The following is an 11,567-nucleotide window of genomic DNA, read 5'->3' on the forward strand; positions in this document are numbered from 1 at the left end:
CTAGGCCTTTTGACATTGCAGAGCGTGACATGTTTCAATAGAAGTTAGTCTCGTACCTCAGAAAGACACTGTATGGTTGAATTCACTGTCACGTCCACATTATGTTGGTGAATAATCAGCTGCTTATGCCCTTAATTGCTTTTTCTTCATCAAGAATGTAAGCTTTTCCAAATAAAATGTAATGTATGATGATTTCTAATACAATTATAGGGATCAAATACAACTTTGAGTCAGTTAATTAAGCCATATAGTTTTAACTTCCCAGAAATCATTAGGCTCCCTTAAAGGTTTCTGATCTGCTCTAATCTGATTAAGTAAGTCTGATTGATAGATGCACTTACTGCATTTCACCATAATGAACTGCAAGACAATCCCCATCCCCAGGTAAGATATAGAGTACATCAATTATTCAATATAATACAGTCACAGCAGCACTGAGAGCCCTCACTGTCAGCTTTACTTCACAGTACTGACCTTATAGAAATAAAGAACAGGTTAAAGTTTGCCTTCCCTCCAGTGAACCTCAGGTGTTGGCCATGTGTGAAAGAGCCCAGTGAGCAGTCTAAAGGAATGATGCTCAGCTTTTTGATGTTATTCCACCTGACAGCACTTCAGTGTTCGAATGATGAGTCTCTGCCAAGACTGGACCCCACCAGAAATACTGCTGACATCTTGTTAAGATGGTCAGTCTTGTGAGCTTCTCATTACCCATTGTGATGACAGAACTAAATCTCCACTGCCCTCAGCATGATGCCTACCTCTCCAGAGAAGAGACAAGAGAAGAGGTCTGTCATGTCACAAGTTTGAAATTGACTCATTAACAGTGAGTGTCCATTTACTGCCAGAAATAACACTTTGTGGACACCTACGAATGAAGGTTTTATTTAAAAAAATTTAACTTTAGATCTACACCAAATTAGCCATAACATTTAAAACCACTCACCTAATATTTTGTATGTTTCTGCCAAGAGTTCACTGACACATGGACTCCACAAGACCTCTGAATGCATCTTACTGCGATACCATGGGACCAGTAGATCCTTTAAGGGGAAATATCTGCTATTGTGGAGAAATGCCATTCTCTGACTTGTTTAAGGTGGAAGGTTATGTTTGAGGAGAAAAAACGACTGTTATTTGTACATGGCTGAAGTTAAACTTGTCTGCAAGCTTTTTCACTGTTTGAATTACCACAGAAAACTCGTTTGTAACTCGGGTTGTTTCGTTTTTGTAGTACATTCAGTGTGTGTTTACTTTCATGCAGTTAGTGGTCTCCTGAATTAAGAGTCAGTTCCATCTATAACAAAAAATATTACCCACATATGGAGCAGGAATAGAGCAATTTGCTCATCTCTGTCCCTGATTTAAAAAAAATGAAGGTTTCATTGTCCATTTCTACATGTTTAGAGAGGAACCAGGAATACGTCGTCAGCAGGGGACATCACTGTTGCTGAATAAAGCGCCAGGGCCAAAGATAAACTGTTAGAGTCATTGTTTTTCTTTTTAACCATGGAGTCAGACCAGAGTGAGGTATACAGGTGCTGGTCATAAAATTAGAATATCATGTTGATTTATTTCAGTAATTCCATTCAAAAAGTGAAACTTGTATATTATACTCATTCATTACACACAGACTGATATATTTCAAGTGTTTATTTCTTTTAATTTGATGATTATAACTGACAACTAAAGAAAACCCCAAAATCAGTATCTCAGAAAATTAGAATATTGTAAAAAGGTTCAATATTGAAGACACCTGTGACACTCTCTAATCAGCTAATTAACTCAAAACACCTGCAAAGGCCTTTAAATGATCTCTCAGTCTAGTTCTGTAGGCTACACAATCATGGGGAAGACTGCTGACTTGACAGTGACACCTTACACAAGAAGAGCAAGACACAAAAGGTCATTGCTAAAGAGGCTGGCTGTTCACAGAGCTCTGTGTCCAAGCACAATTATAGAGAGATGAAGGGAAGGAAAAGATGTGGTAGAAAAAAAGTGTACAAGCAATAGGAATAACCACACCCTGGAGAGGATTGTGAAACAAAACTCATTCAAAAATGTGGGGGAGATTCACAAAGACTGGACTGCAGCTGGAGTCAGTGCTTGAAGAACCCCCACACACAGAAGTATGCAAGACATGGGTTTTAGCTGTCGCATTCCTTGTGTCAAGCCACTTTTGAACAAGAGACAGCATCAGAAGCGTCTCGCTTCCAAAAGGGACTGGACTGCTACTGAGTGGTCCACAGTTATGTTCTCTGATGGAAGTAAATTTTGCATTTCATTTGGAAATCAAGGTCCTAGGGTCTGGAGGAAGAGGGGCACAGAATTTTGCTTGAGGTTCAGTGTAAAGTTTCCACAGTCAGTGATGGTTTGGGGTGCCATGTTCTCTGCTGGTGTTGGTGCACTGTGTTTTCTGAGGTCCAAGGTCAACGCAGCCATCTACCAGGAAGTTTCAGAGCACTTCATGCTTCCTGATGCTGACCAACTTTATGGAGATGCAGATTTCATTTTCCAACAGGACTTGGCACCTGCACACAGTGCCAAAGCTACCAGTACCTGGTTTAAGGACCATGGTGTCCCTGTTCTTAATTGGCCAGCAAACTCGTCTGACCTTAAGCCCATAGAAAATCTATGGGGCATTGTGAAGAGGAAGATGTAATACACCAGACCCAACAATGCAGAAGAGCTGAAGGCCACTATCAAAGCAACCTGGGCTCTCATAACACCTGAGCAGTGCCACAGACTGATCGACTCCATGCCACGCCTCATTGCTGCAGTAATTCAGGCAAAAGGAGCCGCAACTAAGTATTGAGTGCAGTACATGCACATACGTTTCATGTTCATCCTTTTCAGTTGGCCAGCATTTTAAAAATCATTTTTTTTGTATTGGTTTTAAGTAATATTCTACTTTTCTGAGATACTGAATTTGGGGTTTTCATTAGTTGTCAGTTATAATCATCAAATTAAAAGAAATAAACACTTGAAATATCAGTCTGTGTTTAATGAATGACTATAATACACAAGTTTCACTTTTTGAATGGAATTACTGAAATAAATCAACATGATATTCTAACTTTATGGCCAGCACCTGTATACCTCACTCTGGCCTGACTCCATGTTTAAAAAGAAAAACAATGACTCTAACAGTTTATCTTTGGCCCTAGGGCTTTATTCAGCAACAGTGATGACGACGTATTCCTGGTTCCCCACGGAAACGGAGCGTGTTTCTGTTTGATTTCATATGATTTACTTAAATGGAACATTGTAAATTAGCCAGTCCTGCTCCATTGTGCGATAACGCTGTATTTGAGCCTCTGGTTCACGTCACCGTTCACGCTGAACAACCTACTCTTCTTCGGTTCCAGGTGGAAACGAACTTTTCTGTCTCGTGAAGCAGTGTATGTCGGTGGAAACGACATGCGCCGAACGTTCCATATTTAGTTCGCGAACTAGAACCGTTCTGGTTCCTCGTTTGTGGAAAAGCGCTACAAAAGCCTAGCATAGTGGGCCGAGAATAGTCTTTTCTTTTAAGCTTTTTTCAGACACTGAACACAGAAGCTGACTTTAGTGTGAAATTTTCATGATGAATTACCAATAGAAATCTCCAAAATTACTTGGAATAAAACCTTTTTATTGACTTTATTTGAAATGTAAGAGGGTTTTTTCTTTCTCCTATTTACTAGTTTGGAAATACATGTTTTTTTCTTTGAACAGTGATGAAATAAAACTTTATACATGAAAAAGTATTTAATTACATTGCGTGTAAATAGTTACTCAAAGCTCAACTGTATAGTCAGCATAGCATCACTGTCTGAACAAAACCTAAACAAAACCATAATGTTCTTTTGTTTTGTTTTTACAGAAGGCATACAACTTTTCAACATGTAATAGAAAGGAATGGAAGTTAACAAGATTACATCCGAGTAAATCTAAACTATTTGCATTGGTCTCTTCATCTTATAACTTTAACACAACAAATGGTGCATTTGCATTATGAAATAAAGTTAAAAGAGCAATATTTCTGAGTGTCAGAGAAAATAATAGTTAACTAATTATGAACTGTACCAGGTAAAATAAATGTTATGGTGATTTCCTAATGCAGTAAGTGATTATTTTAAGAATCATAACAGAATTAGAACAGAACTGGGTCAGAGATTTACACCTCTGGTATTAACCCTGTGACTAGGGCGAGGCTCAGCTGGCAGTGTGTAAGCGAGTCAGCAGGGTACTGGAAGACCCTTGCTGTGAGGCCACATCTTCACCCTGAAGCCTGGGTAATTTCCTAGAGATGGGAAAGGCCAGCTGGCAGTTCTCTGAAGCTATAAGCACTTAGGTCAAGGGCGGTGCTATGAAATTGCACTCTCCGGAACAGAAACAGGGCCAGGGACATAGACAGAGATTCATGACAAGTCCTGGAGATCGATGCACTGTGACTGTGGCACTCATCACTAATGGACTTCCAGGACAATGCTCAAGGTGGACAATCGCATCTCTATTCTGAGAACACATTGTACTCATAAGAAAAGAGCCCAAACATATTGGAAAATATATTGGAAAATGGTTGACGAATGATGCATTGTATATGGTTCTATATTAAAACCTTTGGGGGGAAAAAAGGGTTCTTTATAGTAACACAAAGAGTTCTTCTGTCATTACCATCCTGATATTTTAACAACAGCAGAACTTCACACTTTGTCTTTCTCCTTTTATTACTCACCTGCTTAAAGGAACACTATAATCAATATATTTACTAACAATAAGAGAACTTTTTGCATTCTATACAGAACATTTTTCAAAGAGCCACATATTTCAAAAACTAAACACTTTCTCAAAGCAAATGCAAAAGTTTCTTTGAGTGTTACTGGTTCTATATAGAACCACTGGCCTCAGTGGAGAGCCACCACAAAGTAGCATAAATACCATTTATTTATAGGTATCTACAAATATTTGGACATTTTAGATTAAAGTGCACTTACTTAAAACCAACTCTTCAATGATATATGATGTGTTCACTCATGGAATGAGATTGGTATGCATGAAAGATAAGGTAATGGAATGGCGTGTGACACCATTTCTCTATCACCAACACAGACTGGATTATTACTGGCTGAATTATCATTCATATCATGCATATTGTCTGTATAAAGCCGTGTTGTCCAATCTTATCTGGAAATGTCTGGCGTGGCGGCGGGTATTCATTCCCATCAAGCAGCAGTTTGTCTGGCTCCATTTATTTAGTCTCAGTCTTCAAAATTCAAATGCTGTGTCCTCCTGCTTTGTTGGAATGAAAACCTTTTGCCACACACTGGCATTGCAGATAACAATGGACAGCCCTGTTTTACAGAGATCCAGTATCATTTACTTAATCCTGTCAAAATTCAGTCACGTTACTGATATAACACTAATAGAAGACTCTTGACTTTGACTTGATTTCATTACATATGTCTTGATTTAGACTTGAAAAAGTCTCATAAGAACTTTTTTACGACATACTTGCACTTGTCGCAATATTGATAAGTTACTTTCTTTTTATGACTAGATTGAGTTTTATGTTTTATGACTTTTTTGAGATTTATGTTGCCAGGTGCGGACATTTGGCAGCTTCCCCAGGACTTGGTTAAGCTTTAAAGGCTAAAGTAGGAAGAAGCTCTCATGGAAGTGGCTAATCCAGAAATAATAAATTACGATTCCACTGTGTTTTCTATCAGTTACACAACCACTACAATAACGTCCTCCGTCACTACAAACCCATAAAAAAGATTATGTGACCATGTATTTTCAAATAACATATTTGCTGCTTGAACATTAGCAGGAGCAATATTAGACTTGTCTTTTAATTAATTGTGCATTTTACTGAAAAGGGAAAAAAAAAAAAAAAACAGACACTTCAATGAAACTGGACTTCAGTTATAAAATGGCAAGTTCCATAGGCTTTTCTTACCTGATTTTCTAATATTCTAGTCTCTCTGTTTTCTAGGGCAAAGGTTCACGTACACCTAGACCTCTAAGACTGCAAGGGAAGCTCAGCTTCCCCTAAAATGTCAAAAAAATAAGTGATCAAATATATACTGTTGTGTGTACATGTCATTGAACATATATGCACTACAACGCACTCAACTTTTGTTCAGAATCAGCTTCTTATCACTGGTAAAGACGCGGCTTTCCTGTCAATCATTCCTGCAGCATCACAGTGCTTTAAACAGTGTCCAGAGAGTTCAATAGTGAAGCAGCCAAGTGGCAGCAAAATAAGACTAGTCAATGGATAAATGCTGGGCTTTGTCCCGCCCATCGGACGCTCAGCGTCTCTGGGGGTCTATGGGGCAGTGGGCTGGCCTCGGCTGGCCCGGACGCTCAGCTTCTGCATGATGATTGGATGATCTGTCTGAGGCTGAATCCCTTTTTGATTGACAGCAAAATGAGTGTAAAGATCTGTCGGAGCATTAAATTTTCATTCTGTTCTGAGTTGAACTGGAGACTTTCTTAATCCTCTTAGCGGCATTTTCTTTGTTAAAAACGACTAGCGACAAATTGAGCTTCTATTTCTGGTGGGGGTTTTTTAACTGCTTGTGTTTGGAGACTGACTTCTATCATTCTTTCTGACTTCTATCGCAGTTTCTGACCAGCGGGTGCTACTGAGCCCCTCCACCGTCACAAAGCACTCACAGGCGGACACACTTCACATGGGCCAAGGCCGTTTAAGCAGCCTAGCTCTGCTGGCCATTGAGAGGACACTAGTCAAGTCCCTGGAAAAGACGCGTTGTTGGTACGACAGGGTCACAGATCATTTTCTTAAAAAGGAACGAAGTGGAGAATTTATGTATAAATAAACCGACACATTTTATGATGTAGGCCAAAATTGAGCTTCCCCTCCTTGAAAGACCAGCACCGCCACTGCCCTAGACTAAAGACCTTTAAACACTTCTGGAATTAAAGCCCATCCAGCATGACTTAACTAGTTTAATAAAATGAGTATGTTGGACTCCTTTCTTGAACATTTTCAGTTCAGCCCACAAATATTCTACAGGATTCTTGTCAGTACTTTGTGATGGCCACCCCAGTCTGTTCATCTTGTGGTCCTGAAGCCATTTTATCACAGTGTTCGATTGCTGTCCTGCTGAAAGGAGGACCCATTTATGACCTAGTTTGAACTTTCTGGCTGATGCATTCAGTATTTCAAAATAAGTCTTACTTCCAGGACTGCATCACTCATTTTCCAAGTAATGGAAGGAAAAAGTGTGAGGTTTCTAATCCCACGAATACCTTCCCAACACAAGACAATGCCAAGCCACATTCTGCACATGTTACAACACCATGGCTTCATAGTAAAAGAGTACTAGACTGGCCTGCCTGCAGTCCAGACCCGTCTCCCATTGAAAATGTGTGGCACATTATGAAGTGCAAAATACGACAACGGCGATCCGGACTGTTGAGCAACTTAAGTTGTACATCTAGCAAGAATTGGAAAGAATTCCACCGACAAAGCTTCAACAATTAGTGTCCTCAGTTCCCAAACGTTCACTGAGTGTTGCTAAACGGAAAGATGATGTAACACAGTGGTAACATGCCCCTGTCCCATCTCTAGTGGAACGTGTTGCAGGCCTCAAATTAACATATTTGCCAAAAAAAATAAGAAACAAAGTTTATCCGTTAGAACATTAATTACCTTGTCTTTGTAGTGTATTCAATTGAATATAGGTTGAAAAGTATTTGCAAATCATCGTATTCTTTGCTTTACACAACGTCCCTAACTTCATTGGAATTGGGGTAATATAATTAGAAAAGATCTAATATACTTTGTAACTTATTTGCATTAATAGGTTATTTTTTTCCACATCCGCTGCAGCAATATCCTCTACTATTTTGGGAAGGCATTAGACTACATTTGCTGTAAGGATTTGATGGAAATCAGCCACATGAACATTAGTTAGGCAGAACACTGGTGATGCATGATTAGAAAAAACTGGTAATACAAAGTTTGAGAGAGAGAGAGAGAAGAATTCCAAGGGTTTACTTAATAGTACTTTAAGTATACATGCTTAAAAATCAAATCAATGTCCTGGGACTCTCTGTTTAACATAATTTAAATATTTAGAGGATAAAAGGTGGCTCTAGAGCAAAAACCTCACTTTCACTCCTTTAAACTTGTCTTTCCCACTTTCTCCATGTGGAAGCAGAGGTGTACTGACGCTGACATCTGCTGGGCTTTGTACAGCCTTCAGCGCTGGGTCTAATTCAATAATAGAACACGGATCCCACTGATCTCTCTGTCTGGCCAAAAGCAGCTGAGATGGTTTGATGTTTCCCCTATCTCACAAACCTTCTGTTGCTGTGGCACAAAAGCAGAATCATCACTGCTGTTCTTTGCGGTCATTTATCCCTCAATTTATTTTTTTTAAACTTACATATATAATTTATAGGCTCTATACCAAGCCTTTGAAGCTTTCTATTCAAAGGGAATAATAATAAATAAATCCATTTAAATATTCTCTTTGATGTATAATACAGGTAATGCTTACAATTACTCTGGATATGCTACTGGACATTTCCATTATCTTTAGTTTTTGGCTCAACATTTCAGATCTGATAGTGATATCATGAGTGTCTGCCTACAAGCTTCCAGTGACATTTACTCTTGCCCACTCCAGCTCTTGGCCTCAAATGCAGAAGTGTACAAATGTTTAAAGGATTTTACAGTATTTATCTAATCCAGAGCAACTTAAACAAGTGCATTTTTGTCTATAAGGAAGAGGGAAATAAAAATACAAATCAGTACTATAGTAAGCCAAAAACAGCACTGCACAAATAGGTTGGTTTTCAGACAACCAGTGGAAATTCATGCCTCCATCTTGGAGCCCATACCAAAAAAACAAAACAAAAATAAATAAATAAATAAACTGATGCTTTTTGGTGATTTGAAGGATGTTAGTCCAAGCAAAACCATACATGAAACTTGAAGGGTTCAAGGTATGAATCTGGCTTTGATTGTTGCCAACAGATAGGGAGGAGCTGGTGCATGTTTTATTTGTAGGTGGTTTACAGAAAGCTTCAGGCTGAATTTCCTGCTGCGTTCATTTTGATTGGTAATCAGTTGCAAGGCAGCTCACATAGGAAGAAAAAGTGAAGCCTTGAGACTGCACTAGCACCTGGGTAGCCTTCTTCCTGATCAGGGTGGCAATAAGACCAGAGCCCATCTAGAATCGCTGGCTCAAGGCAGGAACACATCCTGGTCAGGGTGAGGGGCCAATCCATCAGAGATCATTACACATTCACACAGCCACTCACACACACATGACTGTTGACAATGTAGCACAGCCATACCACATACCCATGTGTTTATAAAGTGTGGGTGGAAACCCATTGAGACACAGGGAGAACACTATAAACTCCTCACAGACAGTGACCTGAAGTGGGGATTAAACCTAGAACCTCAGAACCCTGGAGCTGTGTGGCAGTGACACTACCTGTTGCGCCACTGTGCCACCTCTCCCAATCATGGGCATGTGAATAACAGTTGGCAATCAAACGCTCCACCAAAGAAGAATCAAACTTCAAAAATACATCATAGGCAAAACGAAGCTAACCAATCACAGATATACACTAGAGATGTTGGAGGACTGATTCTGATTCACAATCTTCAGTCCAACTCCAAAAGGTCTGCGAATATTGCCCCATCAGTCCAGAAAAAGCTAGTTTGCATCACAGACCAGTGCTGAAGGGCTTTATATGCCTTCAGCAGACAGCTGTCATTGCACATGATGACCTTAGCTTCATGTACTGCTGTTCAAATTCATCCCACTCTCTTGGCAATACTTTTCATTTCAGATTGCATGTTCTAGTGCACTTAAATGGCTGGGTCAACAACGAGTGCACCTTAAGGTAGCCCAATTCAATAACTCAATAAGAAGAACTGTCTGGATAATTTTGGACATGTGTATCACATATTTCAAGTGAATTCCTGTATGACCCAGCGCACAAACTGTGGAAATATTAGTACAATTTGAATTTCATAAAAAAAGACACATCTGATATCAGCAGAGGGTTTTCATTAGCATTTTTCATTAAAGAGCCTTTAATAGACGATAACCAGAAAGCACAAGGACAGCACCAGTGGGGAAAGAAAGAATAGCGATTGTCTTGGGGAGCATGTCAACATTCATTAAGGGGCCTCTCCAAAAGTCCCTGTGGTGCTGGAGGGCGCTGGGTGGCGGTGGATGAGATCCATCGGCAGCCCTGATTCAATTAACAAAACCCAGAGTAGAAGCGGCGCATATCATTTTGGTGTTCAAGTGGATTAAAGCGGTTCATGCGATTGCTTTTTTTTTCTCCTCCTGCTGAGCCCTTTGGCAATTCCTCAAAGAGACCAGAATCCTAACAGGCACCTTGTCTTCTTTAATACAGGAGGACAGCGGGGGGTCACGAGAGTCTTTAACAAGGTTGTCCTTTTGTCATGAGAAATGAATCAGTGCTGAATGGTTTAGGTATTAGGAGCGTTGTTGATACCAACTCAAATATATCCCACCAACACAGAAGTGAGTGCAAAAAGCAATGTTGAATATTCGTTAATTGTCCCTTCTTATGCCACATTGCCTCTGCAGTGTGTAATTAATCAGCTGAGGCCCCAGAGCCTGAAGCCATTCTTTGCAGTCTCAGACTACAGAAAGCATGCACATTTTTAAAATGCAAATTTGGACTTTTGTGACCAGTTCGGAATCTAAGGATTTTGAAGTAGATAATATGCGTTAAGAATGAAGTGATAATCTGCTTAATATAGCCTGTGGATCATTTAAATGTCGCTTTCCTGAAGTGGATAATGGGTTTTCTTTTACTCCAGTTATCCTATTTGCCTCCAATCTTCCTGCTGTCAGCACTCGATAAGAGGAATGGAAATCATGGCTTGCCTTCGTCTTGGAGCGAAAGAAACAGGCAGCTTGTGGTGAGGCACTTGCACTGACTAAGCAAAGCTAACACATTCAGTTTCCAATGACTGACATTATTTGATATAAATGTAAAATATAATTGGACTAACACTACTGTAACCGGACTTGCTAATTCAGCCTTTCATGCCTACAATGCCTTGACTATAGATGGTGGAAGTAATATCCAGCAGTATCCAATCTCTCTTCCTTCTCTGTACGCTTTTATGAAGAGAAGCAATGTACTGTTCATGAAGGAGTGTCAAGTTTGTTTTTGTTTAGTCTGCTAATACTGAGCATGGATGACATTTTCAAAGGGTTACTAGGACTTTGTGTTTTATGTGATTGTATCATGTGGAATGGAAATGACTCACTGGGGAAAAGTCTGCCCATCTGGCAGCAGAGGGCTGTGAGCACAGCGGTCACCAGGACAGGCTGAGATAGAACAGCGCTGCCCATGGTCTTTGTTTGGGGGCCACATGGACCCAGTCTGCTCACCAGGGTTTCGTACACTGACCTTTTACACAGCCAAAAGAAGTCAGACTCAGCAGCTGCCTCGTCCAGCAGCCCTGCATGACAGGCACAGCACCTGCGAACACACACACAAAAAAAAACTGCAGGCTGCTTTCGCAGATACATTAGAACAAGGTATGT

This window comes from Hoplias malabaricus, chromosome 6 (genome assembly GCF_029633855.1).
Source record: "Hoplias malabaricus isolate fHopMal1 chromosome 6, fHopMal1.hap1, whole genome shotgun sequence".
NCBI lineage: Eukaryota > Metazoa > Chordata > Actinopteri > Characiformes > Erythrinidae > Hoplias > Hoplias malabaricus.